Raw genomic sequence first — 16,629 nt, 5'->3', positions numbered from 1 at the left:
GGGTTTGAGTCCAGCTCACAATGGAATGATTGCAAATGGAAGCGAACTGAGCACCTGAAGTATTTGTAATCGTATTGTAAATCTTCGACATATTTTTTGTATCTTATTTAGGAAAACAGTGCTGGTTTGTTTTAATAACATTTTTGCTGTGCGAATGAACTTTATTTGATGGCCCTGCCCTACTACTCCGAAAGCACCTTGATCCAACCATTTACGAAGAACTTGGCAATGTGAGCCCACTTGCCAGTAGGACGTTGCAACCTCTCTAGCCTGGCTGCGTGCACTGACTGGGTTAGGAAGGGTGTCAGAGTCGTTGTATCCCTTTCTTAGGCAAGCTGCTCCACAGGTATTGTAGCTGGTCTGTGGTAATCTGGTTACTGAGATTGGGATAGAGTTGACGTCCAAAGTGGTTCAACACATATTCCATCGTTGACAGATCTGTGGATCTTGTTGGCTACGGGAGAACCTCAAACACATGGCGAAACTTCATAGTTACACGTATCATGTGTGGAGCCCCCCGCACCGTGACTCCAGGAGTAACAGCAACGGGCCTCTCAAAAACATTACGAGAATTGAATGTCTCCTTAGGTCGCCGCCTTACTTCATGGGGGTGGTCACCTATGGTTGAGCAAAACCGCAACTCATTGCTACAGACAATGCGACGTCATTCATCAGCAGCCACACTTCCCCACCACAGTATCACTCGTAACTGTTTGTGTAGTGGTAAGTCCCTAATCCGTTTGATAGTCTAGGATGACTCAAGATGTTGAACGAATTTCGTTGTTCATGGATGGCGAGGATTGATATGGAGGGGGTCAGGATGTGCTTGGTGTACAGTACTGTAACACTCTCTTGTGGTGGTCTTATGTGGTCGACCAGAAATTTGACTACGTGTATGTATGGCTGCTCTCACGTTCACGTGCAGTCCAACATTGTGTCACAGTCACATATGAATGCTCGAGAAAGCTGCATATTCAACATTTCACCCAGGCACTGCCAAGTACTGATAAGGACTTCTTACATTAAAATCCATGGAGAAGAAATAAAAACTTTGAGGTTCGCCGACGACATTGTAATTCTGTCAGAGACAGCAAAGGACCTGGAAGAGCAGTTGAACGGAATGGACAGTGTCATGAAAGGAGGATATAAGATGAACATCAACAAAAGCAAAACGAGGATAATGGAATGTAGTCGAATTAAATCGGGTGATGCTGCCGGAATTAGATTAGGAAATGAGACACTTAAAGTAGTAAAGGAGTTTTGCTATTTGGGGAGCAAAATAACTGATGATGGTCAAAGTAGAGAGGATATAAAATGTAGACTGGCAATGGCAAGGAAAGCGTTTGTCAAGAAGAGAAATTTGTTAACATGGAGTATAGATTTAAGCACCAGGAAGTCGTTTCTGAAAGTATTTGTATGGAGTGTAGCCATGTATGGAAGTGAAACGTGGATGATAAATAGTTTAGAAAAGAAGAGAATAGAAGCTTTCGAAATGTGGTGCTACAGAAGAGTGCTGAAGATTAGATGGGTAGATCACATAACTAATGTGGAGGTATTGAACAGAATTGTAGATAAGAGAAATTTGTGGCCTAACTTGCCTAGAAGAAGGGATCGGCTGGTAGGGCATATTCTGAGGCATGAAGGGATCACCAATTTTGTATTGGAGGGCAGCGTGGAGGGTAAAAATCTTAGAGGAAGACCAAGAGATAAGTACACTAAACAGATTCAGAAGGATATAGGTTGCAGTAGGTACTGGGAGATGAAGAAGCTTGCACAGGATAGAGTAGCATGGAGAGCTGCATCAAACCAGTCTCAGGACTGAAGACCACAACAACACACGTGCAGGTGGCGTATCGTTAACACTAATACATTTTTGCGACCGTCCTATCTGTCACAGAGACATGTAATTCTAATCATTTATGTATCCAGCGATGATGTGTATGTGTATAAAGCTACTGTGACATCCGACCACATCTGTGTGGGTAAATTTATTGTGTGGCACTGTATTTTATGAGATTTTTTACAATTCAGTTCTTTCATTACGAAGTTGAAATAACATTTCAACAATAACACCGATAAAATGTTGTGAAGGAGAAGTTAAAATAAATTGATGTTACTCTTTAAAGCAATGTTCTTTTTGGATACGATTATGTACAGTGTTATTGTTATTTTAATACTTCTACTATTTAATATAAGTAATTAGTGCAACTGTACATCTCATTGTATTTCACTTCAGCAAACATCTTCAGCACTAGGTAATAGACTAACTATATGGAAACAGCTTGCGGTGAACTGTGAATCCAGTTTCGAACCCAGCCTGGCACAAATCTTTATTTATCACCACAAATTTATCAATCCCTGCTCAGTATATGAGGACTTCAGAATATTTCAAAGGTTTGCTGTGATATCGTTTTATGTAATTGCATCTTCACTGACGTCATCCCCACTATTCATTCAGATTTGTGTGTCTAATTTATTTCGCAAATTCATTTGTTTCATTTTCATTTGGGGAATAGTACAGACGGAGGGTCTTGTTCCGATTTTTGTAGGTTACGCTGGGTTTTCATCCTTTAGTAATTTTTCTGCTAGCAATAGAGGCGACGTACGAGGGCGGCTGACTAGTAATGCCTCTTAAAGCTTTGCAATAATGCAAAAATTATTAATTATTCTACATCTTTATTCTTGATGTCTAAATATTTGTTATTCCCTGGCGACGAAAACATTCCTCCAAACGAGAGAACAGTTCGTTGATATTGTTTGTTGACGGATCCACACTCTCACTTTCACTTTCGCTGCTTCACTTCTCGCAAATTGCAGTCCTCGAAGGAGCTACTGAAATTCTAGTAATAGTTGAAAATCGGATGAGGCTAACTCAGGACAATATAGAGGATGTTTGATAATAGTTACTGTTTTCGCAGCGCTCATGTGTATGGTATGGCATTGTCATGGTGAAGGAGAGGATGCTCCAAATATGTGTGAACTCTTCGAAATCCTGTTTCCAGTTTTCTAAGCATATGAAAGTAGCGTCTTTGATTAGTAATAAAAACATCCTCGGTATCAGGTTCGAACTCCGCCCAACTTAGATTTTGAATAAAAATTATCAACTATGGCGGCCGAAGACTTCCGGCAAAAGACACCTCAATTCTGTTAATGGCCTTGTCAAAGAGGACGGAGGAGCGGACAGAGGCACAGGGCACTCTCTTGCCCTCAATCTAGATACAGTAGCGGTCAGTAGAGTCAAATGGAAAGAAGACAAGGATTTATGGCCAGATGACTGTAGGATAACATCAACAGCAGCAGAAAATCGTATAAAGGGAGTAGCATTCGTTATGAATAGGAAGGCAGACCGGAGAGTGAGTTAATGTCAACAGTTCAGTGATAGGGTTCTTATCAGAATCGACAGCAAACCTACACCGACAACGATAGTTCATGTATACATATCGATGTCGCAAGCTGAAGATGAAGAGATAAAAAAATTATATTAGAATATTGGAAGCGTAATACAATACGTAAAGTGAGATGAAAATCTTTTTGTCGTGGCGGACTGGAATGTAGTTGTAGGGGAAGGAATAGAAGAAAGGGTTACAGTAGAATATGGGCTTGGGACAAGGAATGAGAGAGGAGAAAGAGTAATTGAGTTCCTTAATAAATTTCAGCTAGTAACAGCGAGTACCAAACTGAGGAGCTACTTAACTGAGAAGTAGCGGCTCCGATCTCGTAAACTGACCGGGCCGGGAGTGCGGTGTGCTGACCACATGCCCTTCCATATCCACATCAAGTGACGCTTGTGGTCTGAGGATGACACGGCGACCGGTCGGTACCGTTGGACCTTCCAAGGCCTGTTCGGACGGAGTTTAGTTTTAATAGCGAATACCCTGTTCAAGAATCACAAGAGGAGGACGTATACCTGGAAAAGGCCTGGTGATAAGGAAAGATTTCAGTTAGATTACATCATGGTCAGACAGAGATTCCGCAATCAGACAGTGGATTTTAAGGCGTACCCAAGAGCAGATATAGGCTCAGATCACAATATAATAGTGATGAAGAGTAGGCTGATGTTTAAGACATTAGCCAGAAAGAATCAATACGCAAATAAGTGGGATACGGATATACTGAGGAATGACGAGATATGATTGAAGTTCTCTACGACTGTACATACCGCTACATGGAATAGCTCGGTAGGCAGTACAGTTGAAGACGAATGGACACCTCTAGAAAGGGGCACCACAGAAGTTGGAAAGAAAGAGATAGGTGCAAAGAAGGTATCTGCGAAGAAACCATGTGTAGCAGAAGAAATACTTGATCGATGAAATAAGGAAGTAGAATCATGTTCCGGGAATCTCAGGAATCAGAAATACAAGGCGGTGAAAAATCAAATAAATAGGTAGTGCAGGTAAGCTAAGACGAAACAGGTGCGTGAAAAATGTGAAGACATCGAAAAAGAAATGACTGTCGGAAGGACAAACAGCATACGGGTTCTAGGCGCTACAGTCTGGAACAGCGCGACCGCTACGGTTTGGGTTCGAAACCTGCCTCGGGCATGGATGTGTGTGATGTTCTCAGGTTAGTTAGGTTTAAGTAGTTCTTAGTCTAGGGGACTGATGACCTCAGATGTTAAGTCCCATGGTGCTCAGAGCCATTTGAACCATTTTTGAACACCATTTACTAGAGCCAAGAGGGAATAATACGAGAACGAAATGCTCCTATTAAAAAGGGTATACGACAGGGATGTTGTTTTTCGCTCCTACTATATAATCGGTACATCGAAGAAACAATGATGGACGTAAAAGAAGGTTTGAAAAGAGGAGTTAAAATTCAAAGTGAGACGATATCAATGATAAGATTCGGTGATGACACTGGTAACCTCAGTTAAAGTGAAGAAGTATTAGAAGGTATGCTGAACGGAATGAACAGTTTAATGAGTACAGAATATGAGTTGAGAGTAAATCGAAGAAAGACGAAAGTATTGAGAAGTAGTAGAAATGAGAACAGCGAGAAACTTAACTTCAGGATTGACGGTGACGAAATAGATGATGTTACGGAATTCTGCTACCTAGGCAGACAAATAATTAATGACGGACGCAGGTAGGAGACATCAAAAGCAGACTAGCATTGGCAAAAGGGGCATTCCTGGCCAAGGGAAGTCTGCTAGTATCAAACATAGGCCTTAATTTGAGGAAGAAATTACTGAGAATGCACAGCATTGTATGATAGTGAAACATGGACTCTGTGGAAATCGGGACAAAAGAATCGAACCATTTGAGATGTGTGCTACAGACAAATATTGGAAACTAGGTGGAGTGATAGGTAAGGAATGAGGAAGTTCTGCGCAGATTCGAGAGGAGAGGAATATGTGAAAGACACTGACAAGGAGAAGAGACAGAATGATAAGTCATATGTTACGACATCATGGACTAATTTAAATGGTACTAGAGGGATATGGAGAGGGTAAGAACTGTAGAGGAAGACAAAGATGGGAATACATCCAGCAAGTAATTGAGCACATAGGTTGAATGTGCTACGCTGAGATGAAGAAGCTGGCACAGGAGAGGAATTTGAGACTTCAACGGCGAGTGAAAATTTGTACAAAAGCCAGGGGTACTAGGCTGGTGCGTTGTCCACTAAGCCACTGTGGCATAACAGTTCACACTGCAGCACGGATTATCCTGACACCCCTACCTACTCGATCCTAATTCTCACTGACGCCCCAATATACTTTAAATTCTCCCTTTAGCGGCAGAGGGTTGCAGCTTGCGTCAGTGAAACGGGAAGGTCGACTGACTAACTCGCATGACGTACTCTACCTCAGCTAACACTGAGAACAGAATAAAAGCTTCGGAGGAATTACTTTTCAGCCAGTCTTTGTGCTTCCTCTGGGAGCAAAGACATGGAGTCATATTCCGTTGTTTCTGAAATCTTTTCAGTAATCCACGAATTCTCTGGACTGTTAATTTTGTTTAGCACTTCCGTATCACACTTGAGATTCTCACACAGTGAGATGCTAATTGCGTCCGTCATGTTTTGTATTTGCACCATTCCTTCTTCTTCCTCGACGAATACGACTGTTTTCACTCTTAAAATCTAGTATCTCAGCACTCCGTATGAGAGATGTACACACTATTTGATCAAAAGTATGCGGACACTGCTGAATTAGATTTTCAAGTGAACCCATCAGGCCGTCGGTTGTAGCCGAGTGGTTCTAGGAACTTCAGTCGCGAGCCGCGCTTCTGCTACGGTAGCAGGTTCGAATCCTGCCTCGGTCATGGATGTGTGTGATGTCCTTATGTTAGTTACGTTTAAGTAGTTCTTAGTCTAGGGGACTGATGACCTCAGATGTTAAGTCCCATAGTGCTTAGAGCCATTTGAACCATTTTTGAATCCACCAGTATAAAGGGAGGACGTGACTGGTTTGCATTGTTGGAATTTGCTATTGTACTGTTGGACAGTTGGCTGTTAAGAGTGCGTAGCGTTGCGCAGTTGGGAGGTGAGCCGCCAGCAGTGGTGGATGTGGGGAGAGAGATGGCGGAGTTTTGAGAGCGGGTGATCTGGACGTGTGTCCATCAGAGACAGTAAATTTGAAAGATTGGATGTCATGAACTGCTATATATTATGAACTTTGAACATTATTAAGGTAAATACATTGTTTGTTCTCTATCAAAATATTTTATTTGCTAACTATGCCTATCAGTAGTTAGTGCCTCCAGTAGTTTGAATCTTTTATTTTTCTGGCAATACTGGCGCTCGCTGTATTCCAGTAGTTCGAGTAACGAAGATTTTTGTGAGGTAAGTGATTTGTGAAAGGTATAGGTTAATGTTAGTCAGGGCCATTCTTTTGTAGGGATTATTAAAAGTCAGATTGCGTTGCGCTAAAAATATTGTGTGTCGGTTTAGTGATGATCAAAATAGGTAAAGAGAGTAATGTCTGAGTACGTTCAGTTTTGCTCAGCTGTTTGAAAAGCAAATAACGTAAGAGGTTTATCAGCACAGTAATTCAATAATTTTTCTAAGGGGACGTTTCGGGTCCCATAGTGCTTAGAGCCATTTGAACCATTTTTGAATCCATCAGTATAAAGGGAGGCCGTGAGTAAATTATTTTCAGTACAGAAGAAGAAACAACAGAATGGGGCAGTCAGAAGAACGCAGTAACAGAAGTAACGCAGGGGTTAGTCATTGGATATTATCTAAGTAACCAATCCATGGGACATTTCAGTTCTTCTAAAGCTGCCCATGTCGACTGTTGACACGCTTGTGAAGTGGAAATGTGAAGCACCAGTACAGCTATACCAAGACCAGGCAGAACTCGTATAGTGACAGGCAGGGACCTCGAAGCCTTGCGAACGGTGTATGTAAAAGATCGCTTGAAATCATTGGAAGAAATCACTCGTGAATTCAAAGTACCATCAGTCCAGCTAGTGCACTGAGTGTAGAGAGCTAACAGTATCTGGTTCAGTGGTTGAACAGCTCCTCGTAAGCCAGACATTTTTGTAGCCTATGATAACCGATGCTTGACGTGGCGTAAGAGCTACGTCACTGAATAGTGAATGGAAACGCGTATTTTGGAATGATTAATCACGCTACATCCTGTGGCAATGCGATGGGAAGGTTTGGATTTGGCAGATATCTGGATCACGTTAATTGCACCGTGTCGTTTGCAAGGCAATTGTGTGCGGATAACAACATCCATGAAATGGATTGCCCTACCCAGCGTTCTGACCAGAACGCAACGGAACACCTTTGGAATAAATTAGAACTTCGATTTTGCTCTAGAGACCAGCGTTCATGACTAACGTTCCTGGTTTCTACTCTTGAGTAACGATGGGCTGACATTCCTCCATGGACATTGAAACACCTCCCTGAAAGTGTCCCCAGCAAAAAGTCGTCAAAAAGGCAAAGTGTAGGCACACTCCACACAGGTATTCACTGGTAACATGTCCGGAGAGTTTTGATCAGACAGTGTGTATGAAACTGTACCAGAGCTGTGTTTGGGTTAGGTAATCAGTGCTTCTGTACCTCTGTTGAAAATGTATTTTTATTTAATGTAGTAATTGATACATGAAGGAAAAGATTTTTTACATTATATATTTATCTCTTAAGAGAGACACAGTCAAGATAGTACTTGCAATTATACTTGCAATTACCGTCAGTCACTGTAGCTGCTCGAGCGATATAGGAGCGATCAGTCCCTGAAGCGTGGCATGATGACCCCGCAAGCCGTAATATATCTATGACTGTTAATTACTCTGCAGCCACTAAGCGCTTCGGATGCTCAACTTACCTTTAGGCAATGCTGGGTGCGGGTCTATCATTGTGGCATGTGATGCAATATCCCGTCAATAATTAATCGATTCATTAGTAGATAACCGGTCCTTGATTGGTTCTTACTGTTTCCATTCCCTGACGTCACAAGTCTCTTAATTAACGGGCTGCCAGCCCTTTGTCGTAATTGTGTCTACCACTGCCGTTCCCATTGATCCACAGGTTGAACAAGGCTTCACTGACAAAATGTCGAAAATTGTTCTGGCACATTTTCTGAGCCGCTTTGTCTCTGGTGGCTCCTTAGTAATAATGTAATTATGATTTATCAAGTGTGTTACTCCCATTTACCTTTCTTTCCCTGATAATACATTCGTGTCTGTGTAATATGCTGCAGTATGTAATCACCAAAAGGTACAACGCAGATTATCACTTTGCTTCCGCACGTCTAGTACAAATTTATTCGCTTGGCGCTGGCAGCGCTAATTCGGTTACTTGGCTTGTCGCCGGCCGTTCTTGACATTATCGGCGATTATAAATTGTTAAGTTTTACTAATCTCATCGTTATTTCTTACAAGTACTCAACCCTGTTCCTCTACTTTCATGAAATTTCGAAGATATACATACGTAAATACATACAAAATTTGTGTATTTCACGTATTTTTTTATTTGCATTGTCTTTGGTACTTAGGATTTCTCTTTCATATGATATGCAGAAAAACAGTCTCCAAGATGTAACGCAACTCTACAAGACTTGCACATTAAGTCTGTTATTCTTTTTTTTGTTTCTGGAAAATGGATGACAGTTTCTTCGTTTTCGTTTATTCGTTTCGGAAATAGTAAAAAATCTTGAAATCGGAAACTCTTCTGTTCTGTATTGAAATGCGCAATTAAAAAGGTACATGCAAACCTTTTTTGATCCAGTTATAGTTTTTCTGTATATATGGTATTAACTCAAATATTTGTCTGCACGATCCACTCCTTGAATGTATTTGTTATAGTCTAGTACACCTTTATGTTTTTTTTATTGTGTAATAGATTTTTCTACATTTTCTTTGAGTGCCAGTCAAAGTTTTCGAAGCTCTCCATACCTGTGCGAGTACTTCACCTTTCCGTTGACGACAAGTTCAAACGCATTGACTTTTGCACGCTTTAATTTTTCCGGAAGTCCTCTATTTTGCCATATAGTTCCGCTAACTCGAATTTTCTCTTCAAGTAACTTCTCTGGAAGTTCTGCACTGTTATAATAATTATCCATGTAGAGGTGATGCCACTTTCCATCACAAGATGTCAGTAGTTCCATCACTGTTTTTGCTAAAGGCTGTCCAGCACTGGAATGTATCTTGAATGAGGAAATGTATCCCGTACTCGAATCACGCAGCATCCGAATGAGTGTGGCATATTTCGTAAATTTCGACGGATTGTAAACTTTAAAATTTAACCTTCCACGCCACGGTATCATTCCTTCATCAATTGAAATGTTTTGACTTAGATTAAAAGTTTCTTTAAACTTTTTGGAAAAATAATCAGTTACGAATTGAACTTTGAAAAGCTGGTCGTCATTATCCGGTTTATTGTTGTTGTTGGAAAAATGTAATAATGTTAATGTTTGTCTGAATCGGTTGCGGGACATCGCTTTGCGAAATGTCAGTGTGTCTGTCAAGGAATTCGTTGACCAATAATAACCGATCCTTGCTTTTTTTACAATTCCCATAAGGATAGCAAGCCCAAACCATTTTCTAAGTCCTGGTCTCTAACGTCGGCAAATTTGGCATTTTTCTATCCAGTTTCCTTCTACTGCAAATCTGACTGTAGTACTTGTTGGTTTCGTTGCCATCTATAATTTTTACGATATCCTCGGCGCTCTGTGTATTTTTGGGACATACGTTAGGACCCGGAGATCCTTCAAAATTATTATTGATCCTCGGTAAATCAAAGTCTGACCACTATGCACTGTCTTCTTCGTCTGATTCATCCGAATCACTTGCAACCGTAGCGTTCGCCGAATTCTTCTTGGACATATTTCACTATCTGCCGACGATTCTGCTTTACTTTCATTTTCTTGATACCCAATGTCTTCTTTCCGATCGGCCAAGTCGTCCGGAGCGTCAGACAAGACGTCCGTGCACTCATCGTAAATAATCGTATCGTCTCTTTCGTCTACCATGATGAAAGGGCACAAGTACTTATAAAAACAAAAAACTTTTTGACGTGTGTAACTTATTGATACCTAAACAAAACACCAACCAAATGCAAAAATACTAAAATGCTGTCGCTGGCCACTGCGTGATTCTATGCACACAACACCACTGTGGTGTCGCCGGACGGCATAGTGTTAATGAATAACCTTCAGTGCATAGGTACGTGAACATTTGTTTTTCAAACTCTGCTCGGTTGCGAAATTAAATCCACAGTGAAAATCCAGCGAAGCTTTACACAGATGTGTTATACAGTGTTTGTAATATTTATCGCGTCACTATGCACTTTTTAATCCTGAATGCACAGCAAGTTAGATCAATAGTGTTTCCCGCGAAGTGTGAAGTGCCTGGTGAGGGTTTCGCCTGATTTCATGCAGACCACGTAACGTAACTCTCATGTGTTTCCTTCCTTGGGACAGTTCTCGACGGCACACCAAGGTGCTGCTGCAGCATTTTAGATGGGAAGTGTCTAATCACCCACTAAACAGCCCAGACTTCGATTCCTCTGGTTTTTATTTATTCACTCTTCACTAATATGAACACTGTTTTCGCACACACAACGAACTGCAGACCAGTACAGGGGGACTGATGGAAATTACGAAAGACTGCCATCTATGACAAGGGTATTACAAAGTTGCTGCAACGCTACAACAGACTTATAAATTTGGGCGGTGACTATGTAGAGAAGTGTATGGAAGGTGTAGATAAATGTTGCAAATAAAACATTTTTTATTTTCACTGTGGTTTGCAGTTTGCGACCGATTGATGGTAGGAAAAAAAAAGTAGCCCTCGTACGGTGGTGTGGCGGCCATTGCGGTGGGGGACAGGGCAGTAGGCCATTGTTGTGCCGTTCTACAATTGTACCCAGTGAATCCATACACGAAGTGCACAACGCCAATTCCCCATTGGCAGACCTATCTGTATTGCTGTGTATCACTATTAGCCTGCAACTAACACAGGTATTTGTAAGAACTGACTGATTGCAGTTGCATCTCTTTGATGATACAGTATATATCGTTTTAGTATTTTGTAAAATGAAGTTTTTCATCTATGAACATTTAAAGTAACTTTCCAGTTTCTGCTGCATTTTGAAATCGTGTTAAGATCTGACAGAATAAATGTGCAGCTTTTTTTCAGATTGTACTTCATTGTAGATAATCGCATTATCTGCGAAACTTCTAGGGCTATTAGTAATACACCAGTGAAAAAAAACTGCAACAGACACACACACACACACACACACACACACACACACTCACTCAATCACTCACATAAAACACACACACACACACACACACACACACTCACGTAGTTTTTAACTACAATACTTATCTTACTGTGTTAAAGTTTTAATCTAAGATTATACTCTTAACGAGGAGATTATGAGCCGGCCGAAGTGGCCGAGCGGTTCTAGGCGCTACAGTCTGGAACCGCGCGACCGCTACGGTCGCAGGTTCGAATCCTGCCTCGGGCATGGATGTGTCTGATGTCCTTAGTTAGTTAGCTTTAAGTAGTTCTTCAAGTTCTAGGGGACTGATGACCTCAGAAGTTGAGTCCCATAGTGCTCTGAGCCATTTGAACCAAGGAGATTATGAAAGCATACACACACTTGCACGCACAGAGTAACGAAAATTCGGGAACACACTTGTCTAGGTAAAATATTTAAGTGATTAACATTGCAAAATCACAGGTTAATGTAAGAGCAAGATAAGCCGCTGCAAATGTGAAGTGCTGACACACTACTAACCGATGTAAAACCCTGAATGTTGAATGAAAACGTGCAAACCAGCGTGAATTGTGTTGTACAGTTCCCGGACGTGAGTTTGTGGGATGGAGTTCGATGCCTGTTGCCCTTCGTCGGTGAATATAGGGACGGCTAATGCCGGTTGTGGATGACGTTGGAGTTGTTGTCCGATGGCGTCCAACAGCTTTTAAATTGGAGACAGCTCTGGTGACGTAGCGTAACATATCGACACTCTGTAGAACATGTTGGCTTACAACAGTGGTATGTGGGTGAGGGTTCCTTTTGGAATACACCCGTCGAATGCTGTTCAAGACTGGCAGCACAACATGTCGAATCACCAGACTGACGTACAGATTTCCAGTCAAGGGGCGTGGGATAATAAGTGTGCTCCTGTTGTCATACGACGTCGCTTTCCAGACTACAGCTCAAGGTGTGTCCAGCACACAAACAGATTGATTTCAGGCCCTCAGCTGGCCTCCTAACCAACACACGACCATCGCTGGCAACGGGGAGAATCAGCTTTCATCATAAAGCACATCAGACCGCCACGTTGCCCTCCAGTGAGCTCTCGCTTGACACCTCTGAAGTCGCAAGTGGTGGTGTTTTGGGGTAAGTGGAATGCAGGCTACAGGGCCTCTGATTAGGAGCTGTCCTTGAAGTAACCGATTTGTAACCGTTGTGTCACTGTGGTGCCAACTGCTGCTCAAATCGCTGCTGCAGAAACTGAACGATGTGCCACAGCCATGCGCTGAACACGGTGGTCTTCGCTCTCGGTAGTTCCACGAGGCCATCCGAAGTCCGAGCTTCTTGCGATCATTGTCGCGACGATCGCTGCCGGCAATCATACACCGTGGGTACGTTAGTACAAAGTCTTTCTGCAACATCGCAGAAGGAATGCCTAGCTTCTTGTGGGCCTCCTACATGACCTCTTTCAATAATGACGTCTTTGTCGCCTTAAAGGTATTCTTGAATGTTGTCAAGTCACCAGGTCCACTCTCAAAGGTAACTAAGCCTCACGGCCATTGCAGCGTGTATTTAAGGCAAAGACGATTTGTATACTCACAGTGGCGCCACTACAGGCAGTCTTACGCGACTGTCACGAAATTTGAGTTGACATCATGTTTCAGACGTAGAAACACGCTTACCATCTTTCGTTTATGTCGCACAACACCATCTTGGTGCAGCGATTTTTTTTTCCGGCAGTATTTTGGGCTCGCTGCTAAGATGTCTGAACAGTTTACAGCCGAAATATTTGAATCAGATACAATTTGCTTAGAGCTCAATTCCCGATATTTTACCGAGTTAAGTATTATAAGCATCTTCTGTGTCATTAATATAGAACATGAACAACAATGGTCCCAACAGGTAACACATATACCTGTGACAGGCCCTTGACTACTTACATATTTGTCGATGATTCTCGATCCAAGAATTTACACTGATTCCACATTACCAGAAATCCTCAAGTCAGTCATGAATTTCGTTTTATATCCTATTCGTTCGTACTCTCATTAGTGTGTGTTGATGTGGCATTCAGTCAAATGATTTTCAGAAGTCAAGAAATAACTTACTACGTCTGTTCCTTAAGGTATTTTGGACTTCGCGATAATCAAAGTGCCTGTCTGGAACTGTTGTACATCTTTTGATGTTTTTTGTGGATTTACCACACGTAAAGATGGCAGCTTGGTGACTAAATCGGTACAGCGATTATAACATATTTATAACCAGTCGTGGAGTAATAATGTATTGCTGTGTCTATCTGCCGAGGCCAATGGCTGTGAGGACTTCATGTGAGAAAAGGGCGATTTGCGTTACGCTTGACCGATGTTTTGATGTTGTATAGTATGGAGGAGGTAGTTCTTTTCAGTGTTCTATGATCCTACAACAGAAGGACACTGGTCGGACGTATAGCGGATAACTTCTGTTACCCTTCTTTTAGACTGGTGCGATCTGTGCTGTTTTCCGCCTAGTGAACGATGTTTTCTATTCGAAGGTAATAGGACCTTTGTTTCGTTTTCGTAGTGGCGAGAATGGAATTCAGTTATAGGGGAGCATTAGAAGAAAAGTTCACAGACGAATATCGGCTTGGGATAAGAAATGAGAGAGGAGAAATGCTAATTGAATTCTGTAGTAAATATCAGCTAGTAATAGCGAATGTCCTGTTCAAGAATCGCAAGAGGAGGAGGTATACTTGGAAAAGGCCGCGTGATACGGAAAGATTTCAAGTAGATTATATCATGGTCAGACAGAGATTCCGAAATCAGATACTGGATTCTAAGGCGTAGCCAGGAGCAGACATCAACTCAGATCACGATGTAGTAGTGATGAAGAGTTGGGTGAAGTTTAAGACATTTGTCAGAAAGAATCAATACGCAAAGAAGTTTGATATGGAAGTTCTCACGAATGACGAGATACGTTTGAAGTTCTCTAAGATATAGATACAGCTATAAGGAAAAGCTCAGTAGGCAGTACAGCTGAAGACGAATGGACATCTCTAAAAAGGGAAATCACAGAAGTTGGGAAGGATGGAACTGCGAAGAAACGATGGGTAACAGAAGAAATACTTCAACTGATCGATGAAAGGAGGAAGTACAAAAATGTTCAGCGAAATTCAGCAATACAGAATTACAAGTCGCTGAGGAATGAAATAAATAGGAGCAGAGAAGCTAAAACGAAATGGCTGCATGAAAAATGCGAAGAAATCGAAAAAGAAACGATAGTCGGAAGGAATGACAATCTACAGGAAAGTCAAAATAACCTTCGGTGAAACTAAAAGCAAGGGTGGTAACATTAATAGTGCTACAGGAGTTGCACTGATGAGTGTAGAGTAGAGACCGGATAGGTGGAAAGAGTACATTGAAGGCTCTACGAGAGGGAAGATTTGTGTGATGTGATAGAAGAAGAAACATTTGTCAATTTAGAAGAGACAGGGGATCCAGCATTGGAACCAGGATTTAGGAAAGCTTTGGAGGACTTAAGATCAAATAAGTCAGAAGGGACAGATAAAATTCCATCAGAATTTCTAAAATCATTGGGGGAAAAGGCAATAAAATGACTATTCACGTTGGAGTGTAGAATGTATGAGTCTGGCGATATATCATCTGACTTTCGGAGAAATATCAACCACATTATTCCGAAGACTGCAAGAGCTGACTGGTGCGAGCATTATCGCCCATTAAGCTTAACATTATACAGAAGAATGGAAGGGAAAACTGAGGGTGTGTTAGATTACGATCAGTTGGGCTTTAGGACAGGTTTAGGCACGAGAGAGGCAATTCTGACGTTGTCGTTGATAATGGAAGCAAGACTAAATAAAATTCAAGACCCTCTCATAGTATTTGTCGACCTGGAAATAGCGTTCGACAATGTAAAATGGTGCCAGATGTTAGAATTTCTGAGAAATATTGGGGCAAGCTATAGGGAGAGACGGGTAATATACAATATGTACAAGGGCGAAGAGGGACTAATAAGAAAGGACGACCAATAACGAAGTGCTCGTATTGAAAAGGGTGTAAGAATGTATGTGGTATTTCTCCCCTACTGGTTAATCTGTACATCGAAGAGCCAATGATGGAAATAAAAGAAAGGTTCAGGAATGGAATTAAAACCAAGGTGAAAAGACATGAGTGATACGATTCGCTGATGACATTGCTATCCTGAATGAAAGTGAAGAAGAATTACATGGTCTACTGAACGGAATGAACAGTCTGATGAGTACAGAATATGGATTGCGGGTAAATCGAAGAAAGCGAAAGTAATGAGAAGTAGCAGAAATGAGAACAGCGAGAAGCTTAATATCAGGATTGATGGTTACGAAATAGATGATGTTAAGGACTTCTGCTCTCTAGGCAGCAAAATAACCAACGACGGACGAAGTGAAGAGGACATCAAAAGCAGACTAGCAGTGGCAGAAATGGCATTCCTGGCCAAGAGAAGTCTACTAGTATCAAACATTTCATAAAGAAATTTCTGAGACTGTAGATTTGAAGCACAGCATTGTATGATACTGAAACATGGACCGTGGGAAAACCGGAACAGGAGGGAATCGAAGATTTGAGATGTGGTACAATAGACGAATGTTTAAAATGAGGTGGACTGATAAGGTAAGGAGTAAGGGGGTGGTGCACAGTATCGGAGACGAAAGGAATATGTGGAAAACACTGGTAAGGAGAAGGGACAGGATGATAGAACATCTGTTAATACATGAGGAAATGACTTCCATGATTTTAGACGGAGCCGTAGAGGGCAAAAACTGTGGAGGAGGGCAGAGATTGGAACATATCCAGCAAATAATTGAGGAAGTGCTGTAGGCTGCAAGTGCTACTCTGAGAGAATAGGCTGGCACAGGAGAGGAATTCGTGGCGATCAACATCAAAGCAGTCAGAAGACTGATGAAAAAAAAAAGAAAGATGAAAAATTAAACATCTGACTTGA

Source organism: Schistocerca serialis, chromosome 1 (genome assembly GCF_023864345.2).
Source record: "Schistocerca serialis cubense isolate TAMUIC-IGC-003099 chromosome 1, iqSchSeri2.2, whole genome shotgun sequence".
Taxonomy (NCBI): domain Eukaryota; kingdom Metazoa; phylum Arthropoda; class Insecta; order Orthoptera; family Acrididae; genus Schistocerca; species Schistocerca serialis.
This window is presented reverse-complemented; position numbering follows the sequence as displayed.